The following is a 17,371-nucleotide window of genomic DNA, read 5'->3' on the forward strand; positions in this document are numbered from 1 at the left end:
TAGGGGACTCAGAGGTGAACAGGGGTTTTATAGAAAGGGAAAAGGTGGAACAATAGAGAGGGAGTCACATGTGGGGAGAGGTCTTTGTCACCCAGAGCATATGTCACCTTCTCTTTTTTTTCTCTGACCAGCACATCACATGGACCTTAGACTCCTAGACTAGTTCCTACAGCAACTTAAGCGTACACATTACTTTTTCTGAAAATTAAACCCCACAGCAGTTCACAGGCTTTGTGTTAGTGGATGCAGAGAACTAGAGAATAAGGTGTGCATTCAACCAGGAGATCACCAAATGTTCTGGGCTCTGTAGATCTAAAGAAAGATTATTTAGTAGCTAATGTGTTGGTCACTTGGTAATGCTTCTCTTTAGAATTTAAGATGCTGGGTAAAGGGCAGGAAGAACCTTTGAAAAGGACAACCTGTTACAATCCTCCTAGAGACAGCATTCCCTGGGTGGCTCCGTCCACTAGGCCAAAACCATCAGTATGCATCAGATGTGGATTTCATTTCTCTTTGCTCTTTCCAGAGTTTCAACAGTGAATATAATGAATGTTATAAAGAGAATGAACAGATATGTAAAGAATATTAATAGTCCATTTTATGGTATAGCCATGAAATAATACAATGGAGCAATTATGAAGGATGCAAAGAAGTGCAAAATATAGTTTTAGATGAATACATCCAGGGTACATAAGAACTATCAGTAACCTTAAAATCTGTCTGTCCTTCCACATATACACACGTAAATATGCAACTATAGATTTGTAGGTTTATACGTACATGAAATCTATTTTTTCATATACATATGTGGACTCACAAATACATAAATACATATAATACATTTGCTAGATAATATATAAACATTAGATATATTTGAAAATTAATAATGGTTATTGTGGTAAATAATATTGAGAGAGCAAGGCGACATGGAGAAAGACTAGTTTTTCCACTGTATACATTCTTTAGGTTGACTTTTTAATATATAAATAGATATGCAAATGTGCTTTATCATAATTTTTCTGTTGGTAATGCAAGAAGTAGATAAAATTTACCTTGCTTAGTTTGTGAGAACTTAGAGGGTGTTGATGTAAAAATAGCAATACTGTTCTAAAGGATGCAAGAAAATAATTTATTCTGAGCCAAATATGAGTGACTATGGCCTGGACCATGGATTCAGGTCACCCTGGATGACATATTCTGCTATGAAGAGGTACATGAACTTTTATAGTCCTAGAACAAAAGAAAGTCATAAATCAATACACTTACCAATTACATTGGTGGGAACATTAGACAGGTGAGCAAAGCCCAGAAACCTCTTCTTTGGGTTTCAGATGCTATCTTACAGTGTTCTTTCCCTTAAGGTTGGTTGAAGCTAGAGGTTGGCTAAGCTTAATAAGACATTTCATGAGTTTTGTCTAGCAGTCATGAGGATGTATGGTCAGTTCAAGAGCTTGATATTAAATGGCTATTTAAAGAGACTGTAGATAGCCCAAGATAACTTCAGCTCTCTTGATTGGCCAAATTCCATCTCCTCATATCTATGACATTCTTAGTCAGCCAGCATCAGTGTATGGGTTCTTCAGTACACAAGGAGCTTAGTAAAATCATATTGTTTGATAAAAAATAGTGTTAAACCAAACTAACTTTGGCCTAAGAAAGTTTCCATACTGACATATTTAAGTCCTTGCTTGGTGAACAGCCTGACTCATTGGGCCAACAAATAGGAAACCCAACTCAGGAATTTGTAACAAATGGCTGAGTCTCAGCCAATCACAGCAGCAGATTTAAGTTAAACCAAGTTCAGGTAAGGTCAACACAGGTTCTAATTGGCCAAGCAGCCCCTGCTCCTCACTTCCATTTCCTGTAGGCCACCTCCCTTTCTCTGTCTCTAAGAATTATCCAATCACATGTCAATCCCAGAGTCTTAGAGCTCCCACCCTGGTTCTAAGGGCTGCCCAATTTGAGAATTGTCCTCTGCTCAATTAAACTCACTTAAAATTAATTTATCTACAATTTCTCTTTTAACAGCAGGAAAGGAAGAAAAGAAAGCAAGAAAGGGAGAGAAGGTGGGAAGAGGAGAGAAACTGAGGAAGGGAGGAAGGGGAGGAGGCCCAGGCATTGTGTGACTGTGAGAAGCACACTGTGTGGATCTTGACACTTAACGTGAATCTTCTCCTCTGCAGAAACAGCAGACTCAGCCAGGGTCCCTTGACATGTCACCAGTATCAATGGCATAATTTTTGCAACAATTGTCCTTGTAGTCGGGTGATTAGCATCACGAATTGAGTAGTCAGGGAAACCTAGAAGTTAATAACTTTAGAATACATCTATCTCTTCTTTTGCTCTTTTGAAAATCTTTAAATCCACTAACTAAATCCATAGTAACTATCACCACACAATGGTGAAATCTCTTGTTGCACAGTGAGAAGTGATTTTGTATTGCCTCCTGGGCAAGGAATTTCATCTGGATTAAAAGTGATTTAGCGCTAGCTTTAAAGTTATGTGATTATTTTTAATAAAACTATCTTTAAAGAAATTTAGAACAAGTGAATATCCTTGTAAGAAAAGCAGGAAAGATAAGGGACTGGACACAGAGAGGAAACCCATTAGGAGGCATTGTCCAGTCTGGGGCATTGTCCCAGAGTAACTGAAGAAGAGGGAAGGTTCTAAGACAATGGTGAGGTTCTTGTGGCTGAAGACAGGACCACTGCCAAAGGGGCAGAGGGCTAACAGGACCACTGGACCGCAGGTGGAGGGTCAGAGCTGTGACACAGAGCTCAGGTCTGCTTGTGTGTGGCACACAGCATGGAAGCACCTGGAGCAAGGAAGGCAGAAGGCTCCTTGCCCTGTGTCCCTGGAAACATCTCCACTGTTCTTCTAAGGATGGAATTCCCCTCCTCCAACATCCGGACTTCACTCCTCTAATATTAAAGTCACCTCACAGCAAAACCAAAAGCAAGTGAGAAGTTAAAGTCCGTGTTCTAAGGAGAGATAATCTTACTCAGGTGCAGGGCGGCCTTGGCCCACATCTACAAGCAGCTGGTCAAACTGGGTTGGGCTGAAAAACACATCCCGCCAATCACAGGAGTGTGGCTGACACACAGGCTGACACAGAGCCGAGGCTAAAGCACAGACTAACAGAGCTTCTTCAATACTTACATTAAAAATGGGTCAGAACCACATGCCAGCATCTTCACTGTCCACGTTGCCAACAGGAAGAGACGATGGGAGAGGGCAGAGGAACAGCTCACACAGGTAGGACTTAAAGTGGCCTGTGAGCCTCTGACTTATAAAAGTGGCCCTGGCCTTTCACCAGCAGACACTCAGGCACTGCAGGCTTTGTGGTGTGCTGAGGCTCTGAGGTTCAGGGTGCCATGCCGCGGCATCAGGAGGGCAAACTTTTATTTAATCTCCTTTGCTATGGTCCATGTGGCCAAAGGACCTTGCTGGGGACCTCTGCAGAGCCAGTGCTGGAGAGCCTGACTGGACGGAAGGAAAGGTACAAGAAGGACACACAGCTCTAGTATCTCCCCCGAGAACTCAGAGGCTCTGAGCCACTCCATCTGTGGCATTAGGTTCAGCTACAAGGAGGGGACTCTTCATTCTGGTTTTGATTTTTTTAGATAGGGTCTCACTATGTAATTCAGGTCAGACTTGAACTTGGGATCCTTCTGCATCTGCCTCCCAAGCCAGTATGCCCGGCTACTTCATTCCATTTTATATAAAAAAAAAAATCTCAGCCCCACTAACCAGAGCCTATAGCAGCTGTCACATCACTGTCAACCATTGAGTGATATTTTTGGTTGATGATACTTCTTTGGTTTTCCATTCTGGGCCTAGATTTGGCTCCACAGCAGCCTTAAATGTCAGAAAGAAACAGCAGAGTGGAAAACTGCCTCATGATAGCTCAGGAGTAGAGACATTTTGAATTGTAAATTCACAATTTTATTTTATGTTAATCAAATGCTTTCCCCATAGAAATTCTCTTCCTGATCTTGTTCCCTGGAACTTCTGGTGTGTGGGGGGGCTGGCAATGACTACTTGTGGTAGAGGAGGGGGCCTAGGGTGTAAGGAAGCTTGTCTCAGACACAGAGCTCCCCGTCACCTAGGGAAGAGACACCCCTGCCTCGCAATGCTTTCTTCACAGCCTCACTGATCACCACCTGGGTCTGGTGATGGAGCTGAGAGGACAAAGCCCACTTTGTAGAACTTCCGTGCTGCGGAGGAGACAAACAGTAGACAAAGCAAACAATGAGCCTTTAAATGGCAAAAGTGCTAGAGAGAAAGTCTCACGAAACAGGGAGGGGAACTGGGGCCAGGCAGATCCAGAGCTGAGCGGGAAGGCTGGGCAGTGTGCCACAGAAGGTCTGCCAAGGGCAAGGGGCAGTGCCATTTTGTTCTTGTGTTTGTTTTACCACTGGATTGAAAACACCACTATTTATTTTACGTCTAAAAGCCTACTGTAATTGTTACTGTAAATTGCCAATAATTGTAAAACACATTTTGATTACAGTGCTGTTAACATGTGTTAAAGTGCGTGCCTTAGCATCAATAAATTGTATTAGCTCAAAGCCAAACTAGGAAGGGAGGGAGGGAGGAAGGGAAGGAGAGGGTGAGGAAGAGGGAGGAAGACAGAGGGAGAGGGAGAGAGAGGGAGGGAAGGAGAGGGAGGGAGGAAGAGGGAGGGAGGGAGAGAAAGGAAGGGAGAGAGAGGGAGGGAGAAAGAGGAACAACAGACAGACTTGCCTTATCCAAGCAACTGAAAAGAACCTGATGTCTGTAGCTAGTGAGTGAAGGAGAAAAGGGTACAGGTTTCAGGAATTAAACGAATAAATCTTGGGGTTTGATTTAAGCAAAAGCTGTGCTGGCAGTGCATTCCACTGAGACAGGCGAGGCTGTAATTTGGATGTATTTTACATATTTCAAGTGGCAATTAAGAGAATGGAGGGTAAAGGGAGACAGAACTCGTTGACATCTCAAGGCTTATGAGAGAGACTCCTTCCTTATCTATCAGGGACTCCGGGGGCCCTGAAACTGGTGACTGCAGAACCTGATTTATACAGGTTTTTATGTCATAGGCACACCGTGTCACTGTAATCAGTGAACTGTAAAAGTGCCAGAAAATGCTTCTACATTATTTTCATTCTAATGGGAAGCAAAGGAGCTGGCACCTCATTTAGAAAACCAAGCTCCTCCAAGATTTACAGCCTAATTGTACAAACTATTTAGTGTGGCAAATTTTTCCTTGATGCCTTTGGCCAGCATCATAATTCTGTCTGATTGTCGTGTTGATACCAAAAGCCACGTTAATGCTATGACCGCCCCCAAAGGCACTCAAGGAAGTGAGCGGCACAGATGAGGAGCTGGGGTCTATTTCCTGGTGACCTGCAGGGGGGGGGAAGGAGGGACAGAGAACCAGATCCCCACAGTTGTCATCCAGGTTCTTTGCCCAAAGGCTAAAGCCCTGGGTTCTTGGCTTTCCCTGCCGTCTTTACCCTACCCCCAGGCTGTATTTGTGACTCCATACAGAAGCTAGGATTTGCTTCCACCATGTAATGACAAAATAGAAGCACACTCAAGGTCACTGGTGGCCATGGTAATAAAGTGTGTTGCATCCATCTTGGTCTTACAGCGTCGCTGCTACAAAGGTTCACTGTGCTCACGCTCCTTCCCCAGGTTCGTAAGCCTGGGGACTATTTTATCAGCCTCAGGAAGTGCTTTAAAGTTTATTATTTGGGAAAGATTCAGAGAAAGTACTCCCCACGAGTTTAATGTTTGCGATGGATTTCCTCGGAGAGGATGTAAATAATATAAGTTGCTGTATTTTTATTGATTGAAATCTGCATATGTTTGAAAATTAGAACATTTGAGGGTAGAGGGAAGAGGAGAAATTTGATTTCCCTAAGCACCCAGCGATGACGCTGAGTGCTTTTTCAGGGTTATACAGCTGTGGGGAGGCAATGGGATTCCCACCGTTCTGCCTTCCCCTTTCCAGACCCACAGAACATCTTCCCAGTCAAATTAGCCCACGTCCTCCCGCATTGTAACCTCTTCCCTCCACTGCTTCCTTCTCAAGGTTCCACACATTCAAGAATCTTCCATCTTTAAAAACAACCAGAAATGCTACCCCACACCTCCCTCCTTCCCTCAGACCCTTGTTCTGACCACAGGCAGCCAGCCCTTCCCCCTTCCTCCCCTTCCCAAATGTCAGGTCCACTCTGGCCTCCTCCAGGCTGGGTCAGGGCCTCAACTGACTCTCAAGACCCATGTGCTCTACTTCATAGCAGTGTCCATGATCTCTGCCCTCTCTTCCTTCTGGGACGATGTTCACTGGGCTTTCACATCCCCTTGATGCTTCTAGTTGCTTTCCCTTTTCTGGACCCTGCCTCTCAGACAAGTCACATGTCCCCTTTTCCACCTGACTCTTAGTGTCCTGCTTCTTTCTTTTTAAAATTTCTTTACTTTTTATTTAGAAGATTTCAAGCACACATAAAAGTGAAGAGAATGCTAGCGTGAATCAGGTGTTCACAGGGTCTTATCTTAGCAATTATCAATTCATAATTATCAATTCTACACTTTATTCATTTCTTCCGCATTCCTTGGGTGGTTTGAAAGCCAATCCCAGACATTCTATCTTTTTTTCAGTGGTACTGGGATTTGAACTCAGGGCTTCAGTCTTGCTAGGCAGGTGCTTTACTACTTAAGCTATGCTTCCAGCCAACGTTCTATAATTTAGTCAGCAAATATTTCATTTCACATATACATATGAAATACGAGAACTTCTTTCTGCAATGTTATGGCCTCACTGAATGTAATTGTTACAACTCCTTGGTATCAGCCTGATAACCGTCCTGTTTTCACAACTCCATCCTGTAGTTCTTCAAATTTTATTTTCCAAGTTGAAGTCTAAGTCAGATATGGGGATGAGAGTCACTGATATGTCCCTCTGGGTATTTTAAGGGCTATCTTTGAAGGGCGAGATAGATATTCGCTAACTCCTTGGGTTTGTATCCCTGAGCTAAAAAACGAGTGTCACAAAGTCTGTGGCCTCATTTAATCTCTGCTCCTCGAATTTCCTGGCGATGATTCCTTGTATCCAGAGGTTTGATCAGAACATTGTGGAGTTTTTGAGAGTTCTTCCAGCTGACTGTGTGAGGTCCCATCAGAAGGTACATGCCGACTTCCTCGCCTTTCTCGATGCTAACCACCACGGAACCCAGACAGCTACTCCGTCATCTCGTTATGTTCTGGAATTACTTTAAAAGAGAAAGACCTTACGTCATGTGTCTGCTTACCCTCAGTTACGATTGAACAGAAGATAAAGGACAGTGTTTTTATTCTAGTGTTCAAAACAGTAAAGTGGTCTTCTAAAATTCTCTGAAGACTAACAAGTTTTTAAAAATCGTATTTCATGGGCTCAAGTCTTCACATGCTTGGCATGTCACTTCAACTGACGACCACGTCACCCCTCCCGAGGCGTAGCGGCACCCTTCACATCAGCTGCCAGCTGGGTCATTTTCATATAACGTCAGGAGTCTTTGATAGTTGGCTTCAACATGGCAAATGTTCCAGGATCATAATTTCCTACCCCATTTGCTCAACCAGTTCTCCAATGAGCTCTGGAGCCAGTTAAGGGGAAATGAATTTAGATCTGACATGGGAGTATGGGGGCCAGGAGGAGCACTTCTTAACTTCATCTGTCTGATGCCAACATCTGTGAGCATTGCTAAAAATCTCACTTTTGAACACGAGTCTCACAAAACAGTCAGCCCCAGCACCTCTATGCTACTGAAAGCCCACTGATATTTTCTTATTTTAGATGTGCTTTTGTCAATGGTGCATACCCTGCCAGGTAAGAATGCAAAACTATCATGCGTTACCATTGCTTGGAGTGGTTCACCAACTAGATCCTTGATTCGTAGAGATTGCTTTTCTTAACTTTAACTTTGGTTTACAATCATTAAAATTGAGTTTCTTAAAGGAATATCCCTAGTCCTCCATATCAGAGTCACAGCACTTATTAAAGAGCCAACATCCTGGTCGTGGTCCAGAATTGCTGGGGGAGAAGCCTGGGAATCCTAACTTGGAACGTCCAGTCTTAGGACAGCACTTCCTATTGAATGGATATTAAAAAGATATAGATGCCCTTAGCAGAACCAAAGGCCCTGGCCGGTTGCCCCATCTGCATGAACAGCCTCATTCACTCTTCATAGATGTCTTGCCAGCAGGGTCATTTCTGTGATGCCATGAGTTGAAAATGACCGGGAGCATCATCCTAGGTACCATGCATGCACAGTCAATGTGAAGACCACTGCCATCAGCGTTGGTGTCCCTTGGGCGCTGGTGCCTGGGCCAGCTTCCTCTCTGGCAACTCTAATGGCTCATCCAGGACAATTGCATCTAGTCTGTGGTCCTAACGTTAGCCCACAGCCACAGGTTTGCTAGACCTGGTGCCTGAGATTTGCAACTATCTGTGCAATTATCTTCCGGCCATCAACTTTAAATGCCGGGACGGTGCTGCAAATTCTGCATGCACCAGGCCTGGACAGAAGACAAGTCTCCACGTGTCCCATGTCAAGCATCAGGACTATGGTCTTTTTCTCCACTGTCCATTGGTTTCAGTGCTAACTCATCTCCCGCACTGGGTTGTATAGTTACGTATGGCAAGTTCATTTTCTTCAGTTTTAACATTTCTCAGTACTGGCATTTTACATAAAAGATAGTCTATAAACAATAGTAACTTCCACTCATATCTGTTTCAGTTCTGGAAGATGGGATCAGACAGGAGTGTGTTTAATTCATTTGTCACTTAGCAGCTATGAGACTTTGCCATTTGTCTACGTAGCAGCTATGTGACTTAGCCAACTGATTTACTACTCTAATGATTAGGTTTTTACATGAGATTTGAGACAATACAATTCATTTCAAAGGGTCAGTAAAAAAGAGCTTTAAAAGCACCTAGCAAAAATGCCAGGTACCTGGAAAGTGCTTGACAACTCTTGGTATTCTCCCCTGACATTGCCTGATGAGGCAGACGTTGGTCACCTGCCACGGGTGAGAGAACAAAGACTCAAGTGAGCAATAGAATGTCCTAACAGTATCTACCTCCAGGGGTCCCTGTGAGGATTAAGTGAGATAGCACACGTAAATGATATAAATGGGCATGTGAGAAGTGTTCCCATTTCCAGCACTTCTCTCACCACGAGCTGGATACCAAGAAGCTCCCGTTCCTCACATTTCTTGTACGTATCTCCCTGTCTCGCCTATCACCTGTCTTGGGGGTACATTCAGTTCGCTCTTGCCAGACACAAGAAATAAGGCAGGTTTCGAGATGGCTCCCATCCAACGTCCTGACAAACACTTAATAGCGAAACGTGAAAATTCATCTGGGCCAAAGACTGATTGTGTGCGATGAAGCGAGCCCTGTAGGGAAGGTTGGGAGGAAATAGTGGGGTTGAGCAGCCTGGCTTATGGGGCGAGCTTTGACACAACAACGGAAGAACCTAGAAATGAATGTCGGATTGGTACAAAGCAGGTGGTGGAGCAGAAGAGAGGAGGGAGGAAGAGAAAGTTAGAAACAGCAGGGGCAGAGCTGAAGCTGGCACCAGCGCCAACACTGAGGTGAGAGCTGGCATGGGGATGGGGTTAGAATCCTAGAACAGCAGCTGATGGTGGCCAGGACAAATGGGTATTGAGCTGGTGCCAGCAATGGCTACAATAAAGGAGAATGCAAATGGACCCTGAAGTGGCAGTAAATTTACAGTTGGATAGATGAATACATAGCCCAGGATGCGTTCGGTCAGGCATGCTTTCCCTCGTTTGGTAGTGATACAGACTCCTTGCTATGTGGTCAGCACGGGACCTGGCCCTTGGCTGACAAGACATCTGATTGGAGGGTTGAATGGCATGGCGCTCTTTCCCACTTCCACAGATCCCTGTGTTTCCTCCTAGTCATCTTGAAGGAATAAACAAAGAAGATCAAGACTATGGTCCTTTTGGATGCCCAAGGCTGAACGTTTTCTTAAGGAACTTTGGGACAGGACCACCAGATAGAATGGCCCTGTATCAACAATGGGACACCTTAGGTGCAGAACCCTTGTGTGGATGAATGAGGGATGAATGTCTCAATGCAGAGAAATGACAGAAAATAGACAAAAGCTTCTCAGCTCCCCAGGAGAAGACCTGATGAGGTCAGGTGAACCTGTGTGTGCAGGGGCGTACCTCCAGGAAAGGAACCCCACATCACGAGACTCTGAGCTTATATGGCTGACTGGCACCATCTGCCCTTCCTTTCCTCTGGAGTGTTGGGGACAGGGAAGTAAGAGAGACTTCTGCTCTGGAGGGTAAACAAATACTCTCTGAAGAGAAGAGAGGAAAGTCCCTAGACAGAGACGGGGCTTTGCATTCCTCAGGAGAAGCGCACCGTCTCTAACATGCAGGCTGGTTGCCACTTAATCCTGCTTTAACTCAGGTTGCCAGGATTTCGCTCACCAGCATCTGACTGCAGGAATGTGGAGAAATGCATGGCGAGTGTCTCCCAGCACTGAAGAACTCGTATGTTTGATAGCTGAATGAATTGTATTGGCTCCCCATGATCTCACCTATCCCTGCCTCTCCTACACTTCATTTATTTTGCTGACTCCTTGCACCATGGTTTTCTCCTTGAGAAAGGAGATCCTTTGCAAAGGTCCCTTGTGGAACCCAAGGGAAGCGGGGATGTATTGCACATGAAGGATACTTTCCTCGGATCCCACACCCATTTCCTGTATCCAAACATCCTTGCCTCTACTATTTCTGTTCTAACTACCTATGATGCCTCCACATTTGTTTATAAGGTTTCAAATGAAGAAAGAGATGCCTCTTTGCAGAGTGGTTCACAAATTGAATTTATCAGTTTTTCCTTTTTTGGATCATGCTTTTGATGTTGAATTTAAGGGCTTCTCCTAACCCTAAAACACAGGTATTTTTTTCTAAATGTATGGCACCTTTTTTTTGTTGTATGCTAAGGCCATGACCCATTTTGAGTTGAATTTGTGGAACATCTGTAGCTTAGGTGAAGGTCTGAGTTCTGAATCTTTGCCTATACATGTCAATTGCTCCAGCATTGTTTCCCCACTGACATGTTTTGTTTCTATACTTTGGTTTCATCTTATTTTGGCAAATAGGTTTTATTTCTGGCTTTGGTCTATTAATCAACGAGTCTATCTCTTTACAATTACCATACAATCTTGAATAGCAATATAATAGATTTTACAATAAGGCAAACTGATTACTTAATTCATTATTAAGATGAGTAAGATTTCATCTTATTCTCCCATTCAAAAATTTTAAGTTATTTGAGATCCTTCTGATTTCCATATAAATTTTAGGCTAATCTGACATATATTTATAAACTATCTTGCTGGGGTTTTGATAGAATCTGCTTTAAACTTGTGTATCAACTGAGGAGAGCTAACATCTTTGCTGTGTTGACCTTCCAATCTGTGAACATGGTATAACCTCATACTTTTTTCCAATTTATTTCGTCAGCTTGTGTAGTTTTCTGCACGGAAGTAATGAACACATTTTGTTAGATTTACTCCTAAGTATTTCATTTTTATTTTCAGTAACTGTAAGTGGTATTGTCTTAAAAATGTCTCATCTATGTGCTAATTGTTAGTATACAAACAGTTGACTTTTGTATGTTTACTTTTTGACTTGTGACTTTGATGCACTCAATCACTAAAAATATAAGAAATACCACTATTTCTAAAAAATATAAAATCTCAACCACTTAAATCATTTTACGTATATAATTCAGCAGCATTAAAATGCGTAGTGTGCTGTTGTGTAGCTGTCATCACTACCACCACCTCTACAGCTCTTCATCCTCCCACGGAAACTTTGCGCCCAGTCAGCAATGATTCCTCGTGCCGTCCCCTTCTCTCCCCTTAGTAATTACCATTCTACTTCCTGTTTACAAATTCAACCTTTCCAGGTTCCCATATAAGAGGCATCATTCAGTGTCCTTTTGTGTCTGGCACATTTAAACTAGCATAATGTCGTCAAAGTTTATCTGGGTAGCACGTGTTTGGCTATTGTGTAAGCGTCTCTTAGAGTCTCTGCTCTCAGTTCGTTTGAGTATCCGTTCAGAAGTGGAATTATTGAATCAAGTGATAATTCTATGCTTACTTTTTGAGGAACTGTCATATAGTTTTCCACAGTGGCCACATCATTTTGCATTCCCACCAACAGTACACAGGGTTCAGATTTCTTCACATCCTTACCAACATGCATGAGTTTCTGTTTTGTGGTTGTAGCTGCGGGTTTGTTTGCATTTCCCTATTCACTTGGGTTGTTTGTGGCTTTGTCTTTGAGTTGTAGTTCGACATACATTCTTTACATTAATCTTTTATCAAGGTTACCATTTACAAACATTTTCTCCCATTATCTGGGTTGCTTTCTCTCTCTCTTCATAGTGGTCTTTGATGCACATGAGTTTTTAAATGTTTTGAAGTCTAATTTGTGTTTCTCTTTTGTTGCCTTATGTTTTTGGTGTCATATCCAAGAAACCATTGCCAAATCAATTTGTCATGAATATGTTCTCCTATGTTTTCTTGTAAGAATTTTGTAGTTTTAACTCTTAGATTTAGGACTTTGACCTATTTTGAGTTAATTTTAGTGCAGCAATCTACCCTTATCTGTGCTTTCTCTCGCTACAGCTTCAGTTACCAAAGGCCAATGATGGCTAGGAAATTTTAAATGGCAAATTTGAGGAGTAAACAATGTGTAAGTTTTAAGTAATTTTTATTTATTATTGCTACAACTGTTCTGTTTTGTTATTGGTTGTTGTTTAATCTCTTACTGTGCCTATCTTATAAATTAAACTTCATCACTGGCATATACGTAAGAGAAAAAAACACAGACTATATAAAGTCTATACTTTGCATAATTTCAGACATCAATGGATAAGGGACTACTGTGTGTGATAGAAGATAGTGGTCCAGCCTCATTTTTTATTTATTTATTTATTTTGGTGGTACTAGGATTTGAACTCAGGGTCTCATGCTTGCTAGACAAGCACTCTACCATTTAATCCACTGCGCCAGTCCTTTTTTTGTATACGGTTGTTTTGAGATAAGGTCTGCAGAACTATTTGCCCTGGGCTGCTTCAAACCATGATCCTCTGATCGCTGCTAGCTAGAATTACAGGTGTGAGCCACAGGCGCCTGGCAGCTTCATTCTTGTTTGTGGGTTATAGGTGGTCATTTGTAGATTTCTTTAGGATTTTTCTATATAAACAATCATGTCTTTTTAAAATATGACAGTGTATTTCTTCCTTCTGAGTAAGTATGCATTGTATTTCATTTTCTTGCCCTATTGCACTGGCTAGAGATTCTAGCACTTTGATGAATAAAAGTGGTGAAGGAAGACATTTCTGCCTGTTTCCAGTCTTAGAAGGAAAGCATTTGCTCTTCCACCATTAAGTACACTGGTTTTTGTTTCACTGATTTTTCTGTAGATTCTCTTTATGAAGCTGAGGCAGCTTCCCTCTGAGCTGAGAATTTCTGTTTTTCTCATTGTTCCAATAATGATCCTAGTTTTCTGAAGCATTCTATAGTGGCTATTTTAACATCTTTGTAAGATATTTCTAACACCTGTGTCTTACTGGTGTTGTCATTTATCGATGGTCTCTTTACATTCAGTCTGAGATCCTCCCAGTTCTTAGGATGAGATTTTTCTGTGGACAGCTGAATATTTTAAAGTGATATTAGGAGACTGTATCTTCTGCAAACCTTTTGTTTTCATTGGCTACATCTAACAGCACTTCCTCAGGGGAAGGTGGAGGCACATGTCACTACTGACAGGAGGTAGAAGCCCAGTTTTGCCAGTTGGCTTCAATCACTCCCAAGGAGAGAGGGGTTTGTTGTCACTATTGGGTGGAAGGTGGGAATTCTGGCTCCCCATGTGGTCCTCATTGATACCATGATGGGTGGGGCCCCATTACTAGTAGACAGTGTTGAAAATCCTGGCTGTGTGCTAGGCCTTCTATGATGTCACTTCAGCAGGAGGGAGAGGTGTGCCTCATTACTGCTTATGGGGTAGAAGCCATGCCCTGTCCTGTCCCCTGACACTGTCCATGGACCCTGTTGCTAGGGGAGCAGTGGGGTGGAGTAGCCACTCATGACTATCTGATGGACAGCCCTCAGCCCTCCAAGCACTTAGCTTGGCCTTCTGTGACACTATCCAGGGGGCAAAATTGGGCTGCCTCATTGCAGCCTGGTGAGGGGTGAAGGCTCCCTCTGCTCTCAGAACTTGCCATCATGGGTGGGGAGGTTCCACAGTTCTGTTCTGTGGTGTTTGGTTGACATGTCTTCCTGGGGCCCTGAGAACTACAGCTGATCTGCCTTGTTCTCTCTACCTTTCAGAATATTCTTGAACTTATTTTATATATTATGTCCAGGGTTGAATTTAGAGGGAGGAATAGATAAAAGTACCTTTACTCTGTCTTCCTGAATGCAGAGCTCTAAGATGACTTTTAAACTTTCTAACAAGGACAAGAATGGGGACGGTAGGTGTGGAAAGGAAGGAAATACCTAAATAGTGAGACCAATTGGCCAAGGCCACCACAAGGTCTGTGGCAAAGCTTGCATGTCACGTTCTCTTGATTCTAAATCAAGTCACCTGTGTCATTATGAAGGTGTCAGACCTCCTCAGTGGGTGCTAGACAGTCTACATTTGAGGAAAGATGGTCACATCACAGGTTTTGAAGAAGCAAGTGGCTAACTGGATTTCATCCATGTTTGAGAAGTCAGACTCAGGGTTGATGCTCTGTTGAATCAGAAGTCAAGATGAAGGAGGAGGGGGCAGAAGTCATGGGGCAGCTATCCAGAATTTCAGAAAACTCTACTGTCCGACAGCAGGCCTTCCACCATCTACATTTCAGTTCACTCAGATCTGCACACGAGCATCGCCCCACTATGGCACTGTCTGCACTTGGCTCTCAAAAGGCCTCTCTGGAGTTGATCATTTTGATGAGTTTCTCTCTTACTTCAGGCCCCTTTGGCCTGAGTCAGGAGCTGAGTTAAGGGGGCCCAATGGCCTCAGTGTTGCAGTGGGCTGGTCTCAGGTGAGCTGTGGTAGTTGCCAGGAACGTGTGATCAAAGAATGAGTCATAGACAACAGAGTGAGCAAAAGAGCAGAGTTTTACTTAAGCAGAGAGGGAAAGAGTAGAAAAGCTCTTGAGACTCTTTAACTAGGAGTTTTGTATAAGGATTTCATTTCCTGGTTGAAGAGAAGCTGGATGTGTCTCTGTGTTATTGGTTTATTTATGAGGTATATGTCATCACCAGCCAGTGTGTTCCTTGGGGACACTGTGTGTGCCCCCTTTCCCTTCCCAGTGGGCGCTGAGGTCCAGCACACCAGCCAAGCATCCTATGACAGCATGGTTCAGCAGTTTCAAGGCCTGGGCGAGTGGTTTCAAGACTCCCCAGACTCCCACACCTGTTTATCTCATCTCTGTGTCCTTGGTAAGTTTCCATCAAGTTCCCCTGTCCCTCTTCTGCCTGATCATTCCCTGTCTCCTAACTTCTAGTCTCATCAGGGTGGTAGTGATTGGAGGCCCTTTGGTGGGCCAACAAAGCAAGCCCACAGGGTTCAGGGTCCTGGACTTTCCAGGATGCTAAGAAACTGAGGCTACTGGCTTTCCTTATCAAACACCGTTCGGCAGACGCTGTGGGATTCCAAGTCTTGTCCTGGAAAGGAAATGACATGATTAAGGAGATGGCAGGTGGGCATTTAGGTCTTCCTTCCTGCTACACTAACATTCTAATTTTGCAATGGAAAATAGTGGCAATCTGCTTTTTGAGTGCCCCATGGGAGAGCGTATGTCATTCACCAAGCTGTGGCAAGACAGAGGGGACGGTGTCGGTCAGCTTTCAGTCACTATAGCAAAACACCCGAGGTAATCAACTTATGAGGAGAAAGGTTTATTTTGGCTCACAGTTTTGGAGCTTCCAGGTTCATTTAGACCTGCTGCTTTGGGCCTGTGACAGGGCAGTAAAACACAGCAAGAGTGCGTGGTAGAGCAAACTGCTCCCATTCTGAGTGGGGGATCAAAGAGAGACAGGAAGGGGTTGGGGTTCCAACCTTTGAAGGTACACCCCAATTACCTAAAGGCCTCCCACTAGGCCCCAGCTCTTAAAGGTTCTACCTCTGCTCCCTCAATAGTGCCACCCTTGATATTGATCGTCCAAACCATAGCAGTGGTGGGGAGGGAGACAGCCCTGCCCTCAGCACAGCTGGAATCTCAGAGCGGCCCCAAGGCTGGGGAGGAAACACGTTCTTGGCCTCCTCGTTTTCATTTGATCACGCATTTGAAACCCAGGGCTGCTCTATCACAGGTGAGGCATTTTTTACTTTTACATGTGGAAGGCTCACATTTAAATAACTTGAGAAGCCTACTCTTGGAGCATTCGGATGCCAATTTAATTCTCTTTTCTTGGGAAGACTTAGCGTAAGTGGAAAGAGGTTGGAGAGCTGCTCAGAGAAACGGCACCATGCCTCACTTGAAGGGAAGCAAGGTGACAGCTCTTTCTCTCAGTTTCCAGGAAGCGGTTGAACTTGAGGACCTCCTCCTTGAGATGGTCACATCATCACGTCACAACAGGAAAGCAGTGCTCAGGCAAAAAAAAAAACAAAAACAAACTTTAAATCCCAGGTTGACGCGAGCCAGCGCCATGCAAGAGTCTCTTGCTGGTGGTAAATATAAACCCACTTTCTTTACCACACTACTGAAGTGTGACGCCGACTTATTTCATGGTAAGTTCAGTGGGCATGAATTGTAACAGAGTGTACGTGAAATATTTGCTGCCTGTAAGGAAACCCAGGTCCTAACCTCATTATTCATGTTCCCAGGCAAGGAAGGTTGCATTCTGTGATGTGATATGGCGTGACCCATCTTCACTTGTGATCTGGCAACAAAGAAGCTATTCTGTTCCTGGTTTTTGTCACCCAAGTGACAGGTCAGGTTCTATTCAGAGGAGAAAACCTGATTTCGATTAGAAAACTTGGTTCTGAGGATAGGAGTAGTGGTGCACTTCTGTAATCCCAGCAACTCAGGAGTCAAGACACGAGGATTGAGAGTTGTAGACCAGCCTGGGCAAAGTTATTGAGACCTTATCTCAAAAAACAAAATTAAAATAGAAAAGAAAATGTGGTTCTTCTTACTGATGTCTCTAATTGCTCATTGGACGACACATTTCCTTCCTTGTTCTTTTTTGTTTTTGCTTCCTATGTCATTATGTTTTATACCGAAAACAACAATGAAAATAAAATACCTCCTTCATTCTCCCCACATCCCTCACTGCACGCTTGACCTCTGTCCTAAACA

At 43.5% G+C, this 17,371-nt stretch overlaps 1 long non-coding RNA gene across 1 annotated transcript; it reads left to right on the top strand.

The window, feature by feature from the left end:
* The first annotated feature begins 3,099 nt into the window (after positions 1 to 3,099).
* On the top strand, positions 3,100 to 17,174 carry LOC141417569 (uncharacterized). Its single transcript, XR_012442220.1, has 3 exons — positions 3,100 to 3,255; positions 16,583 to 16,800; positions 16,897 to 17,174. It is a non-coding gene; the product is annotated as an uncharacterized lncRNA (long non-coding RNA).
* Positions 17,175 to 17,371: the final 197 nt, after the last annotated feature.

Source organism: Castor canadensis, chromosome 15 (genome assembly GCF_047511655.1).
Source record: "Castor canadensis chromosome 15, mCasCan1.hap1v2, whole genome shotgun sequence".
NCBI lineage: Eukaryota > Metazoa > Chordata > Mammalia > Rodentia > Castoridae > Castor > Castor canadensis.